Genomic DNA, 19838 nt, shown 5'->3' with positions numbered 1-19838 from the left:
TTTTTCTGCGAATTTTGAGCATGTTGTATATTTTGTTGAGCAATGGTGAAAGTTTGAGAGATATCGTTAACTGTATCATTCACTTTTGGGTTGGAACTTGGTAAGTATGGGTAAAAAGAGATTCTAGGATGTAAGCCATAGTTGACGTAGAATGGACTAAGTCGAGTGGAGGAGTTGGTAGCATTGTTGTAGGCAAACTCTGCCAAAGCTAAATGCTTTGTCCACATTTCTTGTTGATTTGAGCAAAAGCAACGCAGATACTGCTCCAACCATTGGTTGGTTAGTTCCACTTGCCCGTTGGATTGGGGATGGTAAGAGGTCGTAAGTTTTTGAGTGATATGCAGAGTTTGACAAAGAGATTTCCAAAAACGTGAGGTAAACTGTGAACCCCTGTCCGAGAGTATCACCGTGGGAAGTCCATGTAACTGAACAACTTCTTTAATGAATAACTCACTGGTTTCCTGAGCTGTCAGCAACCCAACTGCTGGAATAAAATGTGCCATTTTACTTAAAGATCTACAACAACTAGTATTGTAGAAAAGGAAAAAGAGCTTGGGAGGTCAACGATAAAATCCATAGCAATATGGCTCCAGGGAGTTTCGGGTACTGGATAAGATTGGAGTAACCCAACAGGGAAATGACGAGACGGTTTGGAAGTAGAACAGGTTGTACACTGTGCGATGCATTCCTGAACTGTTTAGGTCATCGCTGGCCACCAATAGTGTCGTCGTAGTAAGTCCAGAGTTTTATTAAGACCTAAGTGTCCAGATGTTGGAGAGTCGTGGCAGGAGTAAAGGAGTTGTAACCTATATTGCAGTGGTATGTAAAGGAGGTTTCCATGGTAGTATAAGCCGTCCGCCTTTGCTTGCAAGAGATGCAATGGCTTTGAGGAATCCTGGGTTTGACAGGTTTGGAATTCAGGATGTGGGGATATAAGTAATCCCAGAATTTTAGAACTAGGAATGACTGTGGATGGAACTTCTTCAGAAGAAGGTCTAGAATCCCATCTGGATAGTGCATCCGCTTTACCATTACGACTTCCCGGACGGTACATAATCAGAAAGTCAAAACGAGAAAAATATAGATTCCATCGTAGTTGTCTGGAAGATAGGGTTCTGTTCTGCTGTAAATATTGCAAGTTTTTGTGATCAGTTATAACTATAACAGGGAAAGTAGCACCTTCTAGAAGGTGTCGCCACTGTTCAAATGCAGTTTTAATTGCCAATAATTCTTTTTCCCCCACGGGATAATTGCGTTCAGCAGGAGACCGGAGTCTGGAGAGATATTTGCTTCTGGATGTAACTTATCTGTTAAAGATGTTTTTTGCGAGAGTATAGCACCGAGAGCATAATCTGATGCGTCCACTTCAACAATAAACTGTAAGTTGGGGTCTGGGAACTGCAGAATGGGTGCTGTGGTGAAATCTGTTTTTAGTTTTTCGAATACCCTTTCACAGTCCTTAGTCCAGTCAAATGAGTTTTTTCCCTTAGTTAGGTCAGTTAGAGGTTTAGCCGTGTGTGCAAAATTATGTATAAATTTTCGGTAAAAGTTGGCAAAGCCAAGAAACCTCTGTACCTGTTTTTTGGTTTTAGGAGTTGGCCACTGTGTTATAGCATGTATTTTTGAATCGTCCATAGTGATTCCTGTGCTTGAGATAACATAACCCAGAAATGTCACTTCAGGCCTATTGAACTCACATTTCTCTAATTTGGCGTACAATTTGTGTTGTCTTAAACGAGCTAATACTGTTCTAACATGAGTTAAATGTTGTTGTTGGGATTCAGAGAAGATAAGTATATCGTCTAGGTACACGACTACAAAATTGTCTAAGATGTCATGAAAGATCTCATTAATAAAGCATTGAAATGTTGCTGGAGCATTACAAAGACCAAACGGCATGACAGTATATTCGTAAAGGCCATATCGAGTTCTAAATGCTGTCAACCATTCATCTCCAGCCCTCATTCGTATGAGGTTATATGCACCCCTGAGATCCAATTTTGTAAAGATCTTGGCAGTGCGTAACCTCTCAATAAGTTTGGGTATTAATGGGAGTGGGTAACGGTTTTTCTTTGTTCTTTTATTTAGCTCCCGATAGTCAATTATGGGCCTAAGTTACTGGTCTTTATTTTTAACAAAAAAGATTCCAGCTCCAGCTGGGGACGTGGATGGTCTAATAAAACCTTTTGCTAGGTTTTCTTGTAGGTATAACTTTAAGTGATCTAATTCAGGTCTTGATAGAGGATATATGTGTCCAACGGGAATTGTTGCACCAGGCAAAAGGTCAATGGGGCAATCGTATGGCCTATGGGGCGGTAGAACCTGTGCCTCTGTTTTGTTGAACACATCCTCAAAATCCTCTAGATCACTAGGTAATATAACATCCTTTGTGAGTAAAATATGAGGTAATGGAAAACAAGTCTGAGTGCAGTAGGAAGAAGTTAAATCAACAGTCATACGTTGCCAGTCAAAGGTTGGTTTGTGTATGTGTAACCAAGACAACCCAAGGATAATTGGGTATAGAGGACTTGGAATTAAGTCGAAAGATATCGATTCCCTATGTCCAGATCTAGTACAGAGTAATAAAGGTGTTGTTTCATGTGTAATGGGGCCTGTGGAGAGAGAAGAGCCATCAACTAAATTAATGGAGACAGGAGACTGTTTTGCTAGGAAGGGAATTTTATTTAAATTGACAAAATGAATATCAATATAACTTGATGACGCTCCTGTGTCAATAAGAGCCTCAACTTCTATGTGGTGGCGATCCCACTGCAAAGTAAGAGGTAACGTTATATGAGAATGAGTATGTTTAGATAGAGACAGACTAAGTGTGTTAAATTCTATCTTACCAGCTTTTGTCTTTTTAAGAAGTGGACAAGATGACACATCATGCTCTGGGGAGGCACAGTACAAGCATAGTCTCAATGCCCGCCTTCTACTTTTCTCGTCAGTGGGGAGAGGACCACGCATAAAACCTATTTCCATAGGTGATTCGGTTTCCTTGGAACTTGATGGAGAGGGGGTGAACCTTTTGTAGGGAGCTGACGTATTAGACCTCTCATGTTTACGCTCACGTAGTCGTCGGTCTATAGTGGTACAGAGATTGCAAAGATCCTCCAGTCTCTGGGGTACGCCTGTGCGGGACAACTCATCCTTAATATCTTCACTAAGCCCACTTCTAAATTGGTGTCTCAGTGACGCCTCATTCCATTTTGACTCAATGGCAAATATTTTAAATTGTGAAATATAATCCTCCACAGGATGCCGGCCTTGTTTTAAGGCCCTGAGTGAAGCCTCAGCAGATTCCTGCTTGAAAGGATCGTCATACAGAGAAGAAAGTGCTTTTAGAAAGTCTTGAAAAGAATCCAATAAGGTATTTTGGTTTTCAAATAAACTATCAGCCCAACTGTGAGGCTCTCCCCTTAAATAGGAAATCATGGTTAAAACCTTAAGGCGATCAGTGCTATAGGTTTTAGGCTTGAGTTCAAACAGGAGTAAACAGGCATTTCTAAATTCTTTGAAATTAGACCTATTACCGCTAAATTTATCAGGTAATGACACTTGCGGTTCAGGTTGAGCGGTTTTTGAAGCATACATTTCTCTAACACAATCTTTCAACAATTGATACTCAGTTTGCAATTCTCTAATTGACTGGGTAACATTATCCATATGCTGTGAAAGTGCTGTTACTTGATTAGTGATTTCAGTTAATTCCATAACTGCTTTCAACCTCTACAAATTTAGGCTGGATTAATCTGTTATAACCCTGAACAAAAAGTGTGAGTGTACTTGTTTTTGTGAGGATTTCCTGAAAGCAGTTCTATAGAATTTATGCAGCTTACTTGAATGGGTTAACTTAAGCAAAGTGATAGATGTTACAGATAGCTTAATTACAATATGCAATTGGCAATATTAAACAATCTGTCTTAATGTTTGCCTATAAACTATTTCTCCAGAGTCACTGCAGACTTGGAGGTTATAGCTTTAAGCAGAAGGTAACCATACAAATACAATCAGGTATAAATGAGAGAGATTTCAGTAACAATTCACAGGTTACTAAGCATGAAGCTAAATTGACTTAGCATAAGATAATAAGTTTTACAACCTGCCTTAGACCTTAGTCAGTTAGAGTCCAGTGCTGCTACAGGTTTCCCAGGAACAGAAGAGTTCAGCGTGTATGAGAATGCTGAACTGCAGGTAACAAGCTTGAGAGTGAGAGGTGAGAGCTGTGGCAGTAGCTGATGATGTCAGTCCTGCACACAGGTGGTTCTGTGTGAGAGGGAGAGAGCTGCAGCACAGGAAGTGGTTGCTCTGTGTAGCAGAAGAATGATTCCCCTATGTCAGATAGCAGATTGGCTGAGAAGCTTTCTCATGCAGGGATGTGAAAACATTAATCCAGCAATGAGGTAAGAGAAGTGGGAGGTTATATAGGGAGTAAGGACAATTGCTTAAAGAGACAGCATAAGCTACACTGTAGAATCTGACACAGACGCTTGTGTAAAAGAACAGACAGAGCAGAAATCTGTCCCTTTAAAGAACTAGCTGATAATCCTTTGTCCAAACCCTCTTGGAGGAAGGACAATATCCTAGGAATCCTAACCCTACTCCATGAGTAATTCTTGGATTCACACCAATGAAGATATTTACGCCATATCTTGTGGTAAATTTTCCTGGTGACAGGCTTTCGTGCCTGTATTAAGGTATCAATTACTGACTCGGAGAAGCCACGCTTTGATAGGATCAAGCGTTCAATCTCCATGCAGTCAGTCTCAGAGAAAGTAGATTTGGATGATTGAAAGGACCTTGTATTAGAAGGTCTTGTCTCAGAGGCAGAGTCCATGGTGGAAAGGATGACATGTCGACTAGGTCTGCATACCAGGTCCTGCGTGGCCACGCAGGTGCTATCAATATCACCGATGCTCTTTCCTGTTTGATTTTGGCAATCAGACTAGGAAGCAGAGGAAACGGTGGAAACACATAAGCCAGGTTGAAGAACCAAGGCGCTGCTAAAGCATCTATCAGTGCCGCTTCTGGGTTTCTGGACCTGGATCCGTAACAAGGAAGCTTGGCGTTCTGGCAAGACGCCATGAGATCCAATTCTGGTTTGCCCCAACGGAGAACCAATTGAGCAAACACCTCCGGATGGAGTTCCCATTTCCCCGGATGAAAAGTCTGATGACTTAGAAAATCCACCTCCCAGTTTTCTACACCTGGGATATGGATCGCTGACAGGTGGCAAGAGTGAGTCTCTGCCCAGCGAATTATCTTGGAGACTTCTGACATCGCTAGGGAACTCCTTGTTCCCCCTTGATGGTTGATGTAAGCCACAGTTGTGATGTTGTCCGACTGAAATCTGATGAACCTCAGTGTTGCTAGCTGAGGCCAAGCCAGAAGAGCATTGAATATTGCTCTTAACTCCAGAATATTTATTGGGAGGAGTTTCTCCTCCTGAGTCCATGAACCCTGAGCCTTCAGGGAGTTCCAGACTGCACCCCAACCTAGAAGGCTGGCATCTGTTGTTACAATTGTCCAATCTGGTCTGCGAAAGGTCATACCCTTGGACAGATGGGCCCGAGATAACCACCAGAGAAGAGAATCTCTGGTTTCCTGATCCAGATTTAGTAGAGGGGATCCGTTGTCGGATAGGGGGCCGCTCCTTCATGCTGTCTTAGAGGCAGCAGCAGGCTTTCTGGCCTGCTTGCCCTGGTTAGGTTTCCAGGCCTGCTTGGATTGAGCAAAAGTTCCCTCTTGTTTTGAAGCAGAGGAAGTTGATTGTGCACCTGCCTTAAAATTTAGAAAGGCACAAAAATTAGACTGTTTGGCCTTTGATTTGGCCCTGTCCTGAGGAAGGGTATGACCCTTACCTCCAGTAATGTCAGCAATAATTTCTTTCAAACCAGGCCCGAATAGGGTCTGCCCCTTGAAAGGAATGTTGAGTAATTTAGACTTTGAAGTCACATCAGCTGACCAGGATTTGAGCCATAGCGCCCTACGCGCCTGGATGGCGAATCCGGAATTCTTAGTCGTTAGTTTAGTCAAATGAACAATGGCATCAGAAACAAATGAGTTAGCTAGCTTAAGAGTTCTAAGCTTGTCAACAATTTCAGTCAATGGAGCTGTATGGATGGCCTCTTCCAGGGCCTCAAACCAGAATGCCGCGGCAGCAGTGACAGGCGCAATGCATGCAAGGGGCTGTTAAATAAAACCTTGTTCAATAAACATTTTCTTAAGGTAACCCTCTAATTTTTTATCCATTGGATCTGAAAAAGCACAACTGTCCTCAACCGGGATAGTGGTACGCTTTGCTAAAGTAGAAACTGCTCCCTCCACCTTAGGGACAGTCTGCCATAAGTCCCGTGTAGTGGCATCTATTGGAAACATTTTTCTAAATATAGGAGGTGGGGAAAAGGGCACACCGGGCCTATCCCACTCCTTACTAATAATTTCTGTAAGCCTTTTAGGTATTGGAAAAACATCAGTACTCACCGGCACTGCATAGTATTTATCCAGCCTACATAATTTCTCTGGCACTGCAATTGTGTCACAGTCATTCAGAGCAGCTAATACCTCCCCAAGCAATACACGGAGGTTCTCAAGCTTAAATTTAAAATTAGAAATCTCTGAATCAGGTCTCCCCGATTCAGAGACGTCACCCACAGACTGAAGCTCTCCGTCCTCAGGTTCTGCATATTGTGACGCAGTATCAGACATGGCTCTTACAGCATCTACGCGCTCTGTATCTCGTCTAACCCCAGAGCTATTGCGCTTGCCTCTCAATTCAGGCAATCTGGATAATACCTCTGACAGGGTATTATTCATGATTGCAGCTATGTCCTGCAAAGTAATCACTATGGGCATCCCTGATGTACTTGGCACCATATTAGCGTGCGTCCCTTGAGCGGGAGGCGAAGGGTCCGACACGTGGGGAGAGTTAGTTGGCATAACTTCCCCCTCGACAGACCCCTCTGGTGACAATTCTTTTATAGATAAAGACTGATCTTTACTGTTTAAGGTGAAATCAATACATTTAGTACACATTCTCCTATGGGGCTCCACCATGGCTTTTAAACATAATGAACAAGTATCCTCTGTTTCAGACATGTTTGTACAGACTAGCAATGAGACTAGCAAGCTTGGAAAACACTTTGAAGCAAGTTAACAAGCAATATAAAAAACGTTACTGTGCCTTTAAGAGAAACAAATTTTGACAAAATTTGAAATAACAGTGAAAAAAGGCAGTTACACTAACAACATTTTTACAGTGTATGTAACAAGTCAGCAGAGCATTGCACCCACTTGCAAATGGATGATTAATCCCTTAATAACAAAAACAGAATAATAAATGACAAAAACGTTATTTAAACACAGTCACAACAACTGCCACAGTCTACTGTGATTGTTACCCTCCTCAAAAACGTCTTTGAAGCCTTTTGAGCCCTTCAGAGATGTCCTGTATCATGCAGAGGGAAGCTGAATGTCTCTGTCAGTATTTTTATCTGCACAGAAAAGCACTAAAATTGGCCCTTCCCACTCATATTGCAACAGTGGAAAGCTTCAGGAAACTGTTTCTAGGCAAAAATCAAGCCAGCCATGTGGAAAAAAACTAGGCCCCAATAAGTATTGTCACCAAATATATATAAAAACGATTAACATGCCAGCAAACGTTTTATATTACACTTTTATAAGAGTATGTATCTCTGTTAATAAGCCTAATACCAGTCGCTATCACTGCATTTAAGGTTAACTTACATTAATCCGGTATCAGCAGCATTTTTCTAGCAAATTCCATCCCTAGAAATATATTAACTGCACATACCTTATTGCAGGAAAACCTGCACGCCATTCCCCCTCTGAAGTTACCACACTCCTCAGAATATGTGAGAACGGCAGTGGATCTTAGTTACTTCTGCTAAGATCATATAAATCACAGGCAGATTCTTCTTCTAATGCTGCCTGAGATGAAACAGTACACTCCGGTACCATTTAAAAATAACAAACTTTTGATGGAAGTTAAAAAACTAACTATAATACACCACTCTCCTCTTACTACGTCCATCTTTGTTGAGAGTTGCAAGAGAATGACTGGATATGGCAGTGAGGGGAGGAGCTATATAGCAGCTCTGCTGTGGGTGATCCTCTTGCAACTTCCTGTTGGGAAGGAGAATATCCCACAAGTAATGGATGATCCGTGGACTGGATACACTTAACAAGAGAAAAACAATAGCCAATCAGCATCAACAGTGCTTAGGTCATGCTTTTCTTTGCTGTGATCTCATGAGATTTTACTGACATCTTGTGAGATTTCATAGTATATTTCCTTAAACTGAATAGGGAAATAAAATGACTTTGGGGTAAATTTAACAAATGCCAGGCGGAAATGATTTTCTGCAGTGAACATTGTGCATACGCTGGCAGCATTTTACATTTCACAAGCATTTTTTGTAAATTGCTTGTGCAATGCCGCACCCTGCACATTCGCAGCTAGCAGGAGGTGTGAATCATCCCGATCGTATCGGAACGGGAGGATTGCAGTCCGACACCTCTTATGATCACTGCTTCTTAACTTAAGTTTCCGGTAAGCAAGAAACTTTGCGGGCAGAAAGCTGCATCTGCTGCTTATTGAATCTACCCCTTTGTCTGCACATGCAAGATGCAAAGTCCCTTGCAAGTCCTGTTTCTAGCATTCTAATTGCTGCTTAAAGTCTCTTTGCAGTGGGGTGTGAATACTTAGGAAATGTTGAGGTAAAATAGCTTCCTTTTTTTACTCAGAGAAGTTCAGGTAATATTTTTAGTCAGCTTTTTGCAGCTATGCTACATCACTTTCATGTGCTTCAACATTTGGATATCATGTCCCTTTTTGTGTATATAACTAAGAAGATCTGATATAATTATTTTATGTGATGTATATTTCTTAGGTAGCCCAGATGTGTTTGAACAAGTATGGGCTAGATTAGTGGAGCATAAATGTAGCTTATAGTGCAGGGTGTGTTATTTGCTGAAAAATGCACAATCTGGTATTACTAAAGGATGGTAAAAAATGTAAACCAAAGTATCTTAAAGGGATATTAAAAACTTTGAGATGGTAATATAAAATGATAAATCATTTGTGCGCGTCGGGTTTATAGCTTGTATAAAAATATAAAAGTAAACGTGATTGCTTGAGTGCAAATGAAGGTAACAACCATCGGATAGCGCATCCTCAGAGCTCTGGTTAACTGCCCTTTGCAGTTAAGTAGATGAAAACATGTAAAATCATATTTATGCAATACTCATATTTAATAAAGTGTTATAGTGTGTAATTACTGTAAATATTTCACATTACAGTGTTTTGCACGTAGCAGAATATGCTCTATGTATTTATAAATAGCTATAAATATATAGGTATAGATATATATTGTACTAAAAACCATCAGCTACATCTAGAAATATGTATTTATGAATAAATAGAACATATTCTATGTGAAGAACATTAGAAAGTGAAATATTCATATTTTCATGTCGGGTTAGTGCATTGGGTTAGCAAACGTGAAAAAACAGTTTCCTTTCAACTTGTAATACAAGCGCTACCCGACTAACGCAAAAGCTTACTACAAGCAGAGTTAGCACATGAGCTGGAGCATTAAATACCACTCAACTTGTAATCTGGCTCTTAGGGGCCAATTTAACAATGGCCCTGAATGTAATTGTTTCCGTGCCAACCTTCAGGCCTGCCACAAACAGGAGTTAAGAAGCAGCATCCTTAAGACCGCTGCTCCTTAATTCGTACGCCTCCTCTGAGGTGGCGGACATCAATCCGCCCAATCGCATACAGCGGATCATGTCTGCTCGCACTTGGTTAAATCGGCTCCTTAGTGTTTAATATCCCTTTAATGTGGTTGAAACATTTTTACACTTTTAATGGATAGAGCAGGGGCCTTAATAGCATGTCTATTCGCTTGTATCACAAGTGGTAAATTAAGTGTTAAGCACAAACCAAAATACCACTTTAAAATGTAGTGTTTTTAGGGACCTAGAGTAAACCATTATTAATTGCTAGTTTGCATAACGTAACACATGAAAATGCTATGGAAATAATGGTTGTAAGTTACATTTAAACTTAATACTATGGAAACAAAGTTTTATTAATGTAAAATAAAAAGGTTTTGGACAGAATTAAAGAGAGATATTGGTATATGATGAGGGGGCACAGTGGTAAAACATGTATGTGTGTGTGTGTGAGTGCAAGACTTTCTATGTGTTGTGCTAATAGTTTTGTTTTGTAATTTTCCCTATGGGCTTTCAACCCAGGCTTCTCTGGATTTAACTGCATAAGACCCTGAAAGCTGTGCAGATGTCTGTGAGTGCTGGTGAGCTCTCAGGGCTGTGAGTTTTGCAGGATCAAAGGATGTTTAACCAGTCCAGTTTGAGGGTGTAGTTAATGTTTGTGTTTTGTAAGTATAGCGAAATTACAAAGGGCCTGTGTCACCCTTGTTTATATCTCCATGTGTTTTGTTAAAGGTATTGTTGTGTGGCTTTAGGTTAGGGACCAAGGGAGGAAGATAACTTGACGTGGTCCTGGGCCTATCACCATTTGGCCATATATATATATGGCTTGAATATGAGTGTGACACTATGTTTTGCACACAAGAGATATTCGTTTTTCATGACTGCCTGCACACAAGTTAGATTTCGCTCATATTATAAATTGAAAGCAAATGCAAAAGTGTGAGTGCAATCACAATTTATGCTCAAATAATTACCACAACAGTCAAAACATAACTTTTTTGGCTCCTTTGTCTATGAAGGAATTCGATGATGTGTTTGCGACTTCTCAAAGTCTCTTTGTTACTGCAACTTTGCAAACGTGAGAGTGTGAACTTTTTACTTTTAACTCGTAATACAAGCGCTAATCTCTGAACGCAAAAACATACTTCAGTTCTAGCAAATCTCTGAGTGCAAAATACCGCTCCAATCATAATTTGGCCCATAGTGTTTTATGCTTAACTTTTATTTAAATAGTATAGCACAGAAATGCATGAAGAGCTCCACTAATTGATTGGATTTTTGCACATCATCCATTTAGTGCTTCAGCAATATCCATCATGAGTTTTACTGCACGACCCCAGAGAAGTCTATGATGTGAGGTATTAACTGCACCCACACTATTCGACATGCAGATGTTAGTGTGCTCTAGATTCATACTCAAGAGATTTACTTTGGACATGTAATAAGAGTGCAAAAATGTAAGCACTATTTGATTGCGCTCCTAGCAATGTTAACACAAAATAGCACTAATATTTTGTGATACACTTTTAATCTAGCTCCATATTTGTTACAAATTAACATCTGGAGGATGGTGTACAGGGTTTACAACATATCTGCCATCAGCATTAAAAAACATTTAGGGAATGCAAAGATTTGCAATTTCCAACAAAACTGTACTATTCTATTGTGATGGTTCAGTTAAGCTCATATAATTACATTTAAACTATCAAGCATCTCCTAGTCTTTCCTTGCAAAAGCTCCAATCCTCATTTTAATCGCTCTTTATTGCTTTGCCATGCCAAATATTATTATTTCAACTATTGCATAAAATAAATTCTGTAATGTAGTGTGAAAGGATGCATCTTTCAAATTTAAATATTTAAATGCAAATCCCTGCAAAGCCACATCATTTACTCCCTTTCATTTCTGTTTACAAGCATATTAAAAGCTAAGAATAAGCACTTGACGGAATGAAAAATAAATTGTTACAAAGAGCATTGTACTTAAGGAACCATCTTCTATTCTTTATAACTGGAAATTTTCCATCTCATTTTTTAAATCATTTGTGTGTGTATACTATATATATATATATATATATATATATATATATATATATATATATATATATATATAGATAGATAGATAGATAGATAGATAGATAGATAGATATGTGTGTAATATAGGTTCCAATGGAGCATGCTCTCACCAAAAGTATCAACTGCCACATAGTTGCCAATACTTTGCAAAGCCACACCCATTTATGGTTTGCAACCCTCTCAGATTGGCTGCCAAAACAAGCACAAGCAATTATAGTAGTATAATTTAGCCATACTGATTGCTTAAAGGGACAGGAAGGATTAAAATAAGCTTTCATGATTCAGACAGAGCATGTCATATTTAAATTTACTTTGTTAAAAAGGATATGTAGCAATCCTCAACAGCAACAATGCACTATACAACAACTAGTTAAACTAATTGTAACAAAGAATACAATAGAGTTTAAAAGAAAAAGCAGTTCCACAAATGTTAAGTAAGGGTTAACTCTGCTAAATCAGAGATTATCTAAATGTTAAAAACGTTCCATATAATTCATACATTTAGTCTTTATTAGAATCAACTAGGAGCATACACACATACTGTAGCAAAGGCTATGAGTTAAAAACACTTAAACTCAGTGGATTGCAAAATAGCAATCAATTGTAGATACAAGTATTTTGTAAAATTGGTATGTCAGAAGATAGAACAATTACCTATAATCAATGTCAAAAATAATCTAAGTACTACAGAATTTCATGCCCTAAGAGAAATTGAATCATGGCATGATATTCTAATCAAACCATCGGATAAGAGTGGGAATGTGGTCTTGTGGCCACGACAAATGTATATAGACGAAGCCACTAAGCAACTGTCTAATAATTTATGCTATAAACAGTTGATATTTAACCCTCAAAGTTCTTACCTTATACGATACAATAAAATGATTAAAGATGCATGGAAGAAGAATATACTCTCCAAGTCTGAGAAAAAGTACTTAACAAAGGAGAATCCAAAGATTGCCACACTATACTTTTTACCAAAAGTACATAAAAATCCTGTAATACCACCAGGCAGACCCATTATGTCAGGAAATGATAATTTAACAGAGAATGCTAGCAAGTTTATAGATCTGAGGCTAAGAGAAAATTTAACCACTCTACCTTCCTATGTACGTGACACCATGGAAGTATTACAAATGGTACAAAATATTAAACTAACTGATAAGATGTGGTTAGTCACAGCAGATGTAGAATCTTTATATACTAACATCAGGCATAGTGATGGAATTAAAGCTATCAAATATTACTTAGCCTCTAATAACTTGGATAATGCAGCACATAATGACTTTATTATCCAATTGTTACATTTCATCCTGACACACAATTTTTTCACATTCAATGACAGATACTACCTACAAACACAGAGTACCGCAATGGGTACTGCCTGTGCGCCAACTTACGCAAATCTATTTCTTGGCTATTGGGAACGTTTTTGGGTATTTTCTGATTAATTACAATCATATACTGAACACATACCAATGTGGTTAAGATTTATAGATGATGTCTTATTTATCTGGGAAGGAACATTTGATGAATTACAACTATTCATGCAAAAATTGAATGAGAACAAACTAAATATAAAACTTACTTATTCAGCTAGCCAACAGGAAATATGCTTTTTGGATTTGAAGATATTTAAAAACAATGAGGGACTTATTAATACCACGATCTACAGGAAGGAGACAGCAACCAACACTCTCTTACATCAATCTAGTGCTCATTCACCTAGTACTCTAAAAGCAATACCTTACCTTACGGCAAATTCTTGAGACTTCGCCATAATTGTACCAATACTGAGATCTATATTTACAGAAAGCATTGATCTATCACAGAGATTGATATCGCAAGGGTACAGTAAGAAATCTGTGAAAAGAGAAAAATAAAAGGCACTGAGAATATGTTGAGATGAATTATTAGTCTCCAAAGATAAAGTCCAAGCAGAATCCTGTCCCAGACTAATAACTACATATAACCCCCAGATGATGCATATAATCAAAATCATAAATGACCTCTTGGAAATACTACAGAATGATGATACCCTAAAATCATTAATTGGAGACAAAGTATCTTTGGAGTACAAAAGACCCAATAACTTAAGAGATAAGTTGGTATCTAGTCACTTTGTAAGATCTGTCAAGAAAAAAGTTAGTGATCCAGGCATGTATCCTTGTGGTACTTGTTCAGCCTGCAAATTTGTGTGGAAAACTAAATCTCTAATTGAAAAAACTTGTAGAGTATATAGATTATCATCCCATTTCTCATGTACAACAATGGGAGTAGTATATGCACTCTATTGTTCATGCCAAATGGTTTACATTGGCATGACGACTAGAGAGGTAAAAACACGCATTCTTGAACACACTTATAATATAAAAAATGCACAAAGAGATCTGAACAATGGCAAAAAAAATAACATCAGTTGCCAAACATTTTCTATTACACCATAAGAATTCATCTAAGGATCTAAAATATACAGTAATTCAGAAAGCATCCCTGGGTATCAGGGGTGGTAATATTGAAAAAGTGTTGTTGAAAATGGAATGCAGGTGGATTTATTTATTAAATGCAGTCAAACCCAATGGAATGAACGATTATAACAATTACTTTGTATATTTATAGTATAACCAAAAACCTTACTCTCTCCATCCTATAAACCGAGCACAAAATAGTCATGGAAAGACTTTTTGTTTTTTCAGCTACATAATAACATTCATTATTATTTTGAGGTTTTTAGTAAAATACTCATGATTAGAATAGAACAACAAACATACACTTCAAGTATACTTGTTCCTATTTATTAAAAAATTTATCAATTAAAAAGTTATTTGTATGTTCATTTTCATTTATAACAAAGTCCCTTAATAATTTAATTTTGTTCACATTCACATTACAAAGTGGCTGCTTAGTGTGCAGCACTATTGATTATAGCCATTTGTAGTTTTTGAATTAAAATAAGCATTATTAGAAAAGGATAACAAGCATATATTCCGAGTATACTTGTCCTTATTTACTAAAATTCCATCACTCATAATTGAATCTGTATATTCAAAAAGTTACTTTAAATTTATTATTGTTCACATTTACCGTACCAAGTGGTTGTTTAGTATGGAGCACTTTGGATTATAGTTATTTGCAGGTATTCTAGTCACATTATAAATTATTGTAACACAGCATACTCATAATATAATAAAAAAATATTGTCACAAGAACCTTACTTTTTTGACACACAACATTATAATGATACACTGGATTCACAAATTAGACACTTTGAAGTATCAATAAGGACACATTCTTCGAAATAAATAAATGTTTAAGAAACTGAGGCCTAGATTTAGAGTTTGGCGGTAGCCGTCAAAACCAGCGTTAGAGGCTCCTAACGCTGGTTTTTACCGCCCGATGGTATTTGGAGTCAGTCAGGAAAGGGTCTAACGCTCACTTTGCAGCCGCGACTTTTCCATACCGCAGATCCCCCTACGCCATTTGCGTATCCTATCTTTTCAATGGGATCTTTCTAACGCTGGTATTTAGAGTCTTGGCTGAAGTGAGCGTTAGAAATCTAACAACAAAACTCCAGCCGCAGAAAAAAGCCAGGAGTTAAGAGCTTTCTGGGCTAACGCCGGTTTATAAAGCTCTTAACTACTGTGCTCTAAAGTACACTAACACCCATAAACTACCTATGTACCCCTAAACCGAGCCCCCCCCCACATCGCCGCCACTCTATTAAAATTTTTTAACCCCTAATCTGCCGCTCCATACACCGCCGCCACCTACGTTATCCCTATGTGCCCCTAATCTGCTGCCCCTAATACCGCCAACACCTACATAATATTTATTAACTCCTAATCTGCCGCCCTCAACGTCGCCACCACCTACCTACACTTATTAACCCCTAATCTGCCGACCGGACCGCACCACTACTATAATAAATGTATTAACCCCTAATCCGCCTCACTCCCGCCTCAATAACCCTATAATAAATAGTATTAACCCCTAATCTGCCCTCCCTAACATCGCCGACACCTAACTTCAAGCATTAACCCCTAATCTGCTGACCGGAGCTCACCGCTACTCTAATAAATTTTTTAACCCCTAAAGCTAATTCTAACCCTAACCCTAACACCCCCCTAAGTTAAATATAATTTTTATCTAACAAAATAAATTAACTTTTATTAAATAAATTATTCCTATTTAAAGCTAAATACTTACCTGTAAAATAAACCCTATTATAGCTACAATATAAATTATAATTATATTGTAGCTATTTTAGGATTAATATTTATTTTACAGGCAACTTTGTATTTATTTAAACCAGGTACAATAGCTATTAAATAGTTAATAACTATTTAATGGCTACCTAGTTAAAATAATTACAAAATTACCTGTAAAATAAATCCTAACCTAAGTTACAATTAAACCTAACACTACACTATCAATAAATTAATTAAATAAAATACCTACAATTATCTACAATTAAACCTAACACTACACTATCAATAAATTAATTAAATACAATATCTATAAATAAATACAATTAAATAAACTAACTAAAGTACAAAAATAAAAAAGAACTAAGTTACAAAAAATAATAAAATATTTACAAACATTAGTAAAATATTACAACAATTTTAAACTAATTACACCTACTCTAAGCCCCCTAATAAAATAACAAAGACCCCCAAAATAAAAAAATGCCCTACCCTATTCTAAAATTAAAATTGAAAAGCTCTTTTACCTTACCAGCCCTGAAAAGGGCCCTTTGCGGGGCATGCCCCAAAGAATTCAGCTCTTTTGCCTGTAAAAAAAAAACATACAATACCCCCCCCAATATTACAACCCACCACCCACATACCCCTAATCTAACCCAAACCCCCCTTAAATAAACCTAACACTAAGCCCCTGAAGATCTCCCTACCTTGTCTTCACCACGCCGGGTTCACCGATCGATCCAGAAGAGCTCCTCCGATGTCTTGATCCAAGCCCAAGCGGGGGGCTGAAGATGTCCATGATCCGACTGAAGTCTTCATCTAAGCGGGAGCTGAAGAGGTCCATGATCGGGCTGAAGTCTTCATCCAAGCGGGAGCTGAAGAGGTCCATGATCGGGCTGAAGTCTTCTATCAAGCGTCATCTTCAATCTTCTTTCTTCCGGATCCATGTTCATCCCGCCGACGCGGAACATCCATCTTCACCGACGACTTCCCGAAGAATGACTGTTCCTTTAAGGGACGTCATCCAAGATGGCGTCCCTCGAATTCCGATTGACTGATAGGATTCTATCAGCCAATCGGAATTAAGGTAAGAAAATTCTGATTGGCTGATGGAATCAGCCAATCAGATTCAAGTTCAATCCTATTGGCTGATCCGATCAGCCAATAAGATTGAGCTCGCATTCTATTGGCTGATCTGAACAGCCAATAGAATGCGAGCTCAATCTGATTGGCTGATCGGATCAGCCAATCGGATTGAACTTGATTCTGATTGGCTGATTCCATCAGCCAATCAAAATTTTCCTAACTTAATTCCGATTGGCTGATAGAATCCTATCAGCCAATCGAAATTCGAGGGACGCCATCTTGGATGACGTCCCTTAAAGGAACCGTCATTCGTCGGGAAGTCGTCGGTGAAGAAGGATGTTCCGCGTCGGCGGGATGAACATGGATCCGGAAGAAAGAAGATTGAAGATGCCGCTTGATAGAAGACTTCAGCCGGATCATGGACCTCTTCAGCTCCCGCTTGAATGAAGACTTCAGCCGAATCATGGACATCTTCAGCCCCCGCTTGGGCTTGGATCAAGGCATCGGAGGCTCTTCTGGATCGATCGGTGAACCCGGCGTGGTGAATATAAGGTAGGAAGATCTTCAGGGGCTTAGTGTTAGGTTTATTTAAGGGGGGTTTCGGTTAGATTAGGGGTATGTGGGTGGTGGGTTGTAATGTTGGGGGGGGGAATTGTATGTTTTTTTTTACAGGCAAAAGAGCTGAATTCTTTGGGGCATGCCCCGCAAAGGGCTCTTTTCAGGGCTGGTAAGGTAAAAGAGCTTTTCTATTTTAATTTTAGAATAGGGTAGGGCATTTTTTTATTTTGGGGGTCTTTCTTATTTTATTAGGGGGCTTAGAGTAGGTATAATTAGTTTAACATTGTTGTAATATTTTTCTAATGTTTGTAAATATTTTTTTATTTTTTGTAACTTAGTTCTTTTTTATTTTTTGTACTTTAGTTAGTTTATTTAATTGTATTTATTTGTAGGTATTGTATTTAATTAATTTATTGATAGTGTAGTGTTAGGTTTAATTGTAGATAATTGTAGGTATTTTAATTTATTTATTGATAGTGTAGTGTTAGGTTTAATTGTAACTTAGGTTAGGATTTCTTTTACAGGTAATTTTGTAATTATTTTAAATAGGTAACTATTAAATAGTTATTAACTATTTAATAGCTATTGTACCTGGTTAAAATAATTACAAAGTTGCCTGTAAAATAAATATTAATCCTAAAATAGCTACAATATAATTATAATTTATATTGTAGCTATATTAGGGTTTATTTTACAGGTATGTATTTAGCTTTAACTTGGAATAATTTATTTAATAAGAGTTAATTTATTTCGTTAGATTTAAATTATATTTAATTTAGGGGGGTGTTAGTGTTAGGGTTAGACTTAGCTTTAGGGGTTAATACATTTATTAGAGTAGCGGTGCGTTCCGGTCAGCAGATTAGGGGTTAATTATTGTAGGTAGGTCGAGGCGACGTTGGGGGTGGCAGATTAGGGGTTAATAAATATAATATAGGGGTCGGCGGTGTTAGGGGCAGCAGATTAGGGGTACAGAGGGATAATGTAGGTTGTGGCGGTGTACGGAGCGGCAGATTAGGGGTTAATAATAATATGCAGGGGTCAGCGATAGCGGGGGCGGCAGATTAGCGGTTAATAAATATAACATAGGGGTCGGCGGTGTTAGGGGCAGCAGATTAGGGGTACATAGGGATAACGTAGGTTGTGGCGGTGTACGGAGCGGCAGATTAGGGGTTAATAATAATATGCAGGGGTCAGCGATAGCGGGGGTGGCAGATTAGGGGTTAATAAATATAATATAGGGGTCGGCGGTGTTAGGGGCATCAGATTAGGTGTACATAGGTATAATGTAGGTTGTGGCGGTGTACAGAGCGGCAGATTAGGGGTTAATAATAATATGCAGGTGTCAGCGATAGCGGGGCGGCAGATTAGGGGTTAATAAGTGTAAGGCTAGGGGTGTTTAGACTCGGGGTACATGTTAGGGTGTTAGGTGCAGACTTAGGAAGTGTTTCCCCATAGGAAACAATGGGGCTGCGTTAGGAGCTTAACGCTGCTTTTTTGCAGGTGTTAGGTTTTTTTTCAGCTCAAACAGCCCCATTGTTTCCTATGGGGGAATCGTGCACGAGCACGTTTTTGAAGCTGGCCGCGTCCGTAAGCAACCCTGGTATTTAGAGTTGCAGTGGCGGTAAATATGCTCTATGCTCCCTTTTATGGAGCCTAACGCACTGAAAACGCAGCCCTTCTGTGAACTCTAAATACCAGCAGTATTTAAAAGGTGCGGGGGAAAAAAAGCATGCGTAGCTAACGCACACCTTTGGCCGCAGAACTCTAAATCTAGCCGTGAGTGTTTTGTAAATATAATAACCAACAACTTTGTAGAGATGCTTCATCGATATGAAGATATCATTCTCTAAAATCTATAGTAAAACTGCATACAATGTGTTGTAGGTATGACCTTATTGCCATAATAAAATCCACCTAGTTTATACGATTTATCTTCACTAATGTTCTGATGCATAAAGATGAAATATCCCAATGAAAATCTTTATTGTTCGAATCCAATATAGAACAATTATTGATACAACTTATGATATTTTAAGTGACCCATGTATGTACATTTATTGTGATCTGTCACGGAACATCTAGGACCATTGGGGGAGGAACCCATATGAACCAACAGAAACATATGTTATATATGGTTTAGATAGAATAC

General features: G+C 38.5%; 1 protein-coding gene across 1 annotated transcript in view; it reads left to right on the top strand.

Moving 5' to 3' along the window:
- Window positions 1–19838, top strand: part of TRHDE (thyrotropin releasing hormone degrading enzyme) — a 1764002-nt gene that overhangs the window by 1693105 nt on the left and 51059 nt on the right. The window lies entirely within an intron of this gene.

The sequence above is a fragment of the Bombina bombina genome, chromosome 6, assembly GCF_027579735.1.
Source record: "Bombina bombina isolate aBomBom1 chromosome 6, aBomBom1.pri, whole genome shotgun sequence".
NCBI classification, from domain to species: domain Eukaryota; kingdom Metazoa; phylum Chordata; class Amphibia; order Anura; family Bombinatoridae; genus Bombina; species Bombina bombina.
The sequence above is the reverse complement of the archived record's forward strand: the minus strand, read 5'-3'. Positions and strand labels throughout refer to the sequence as shown.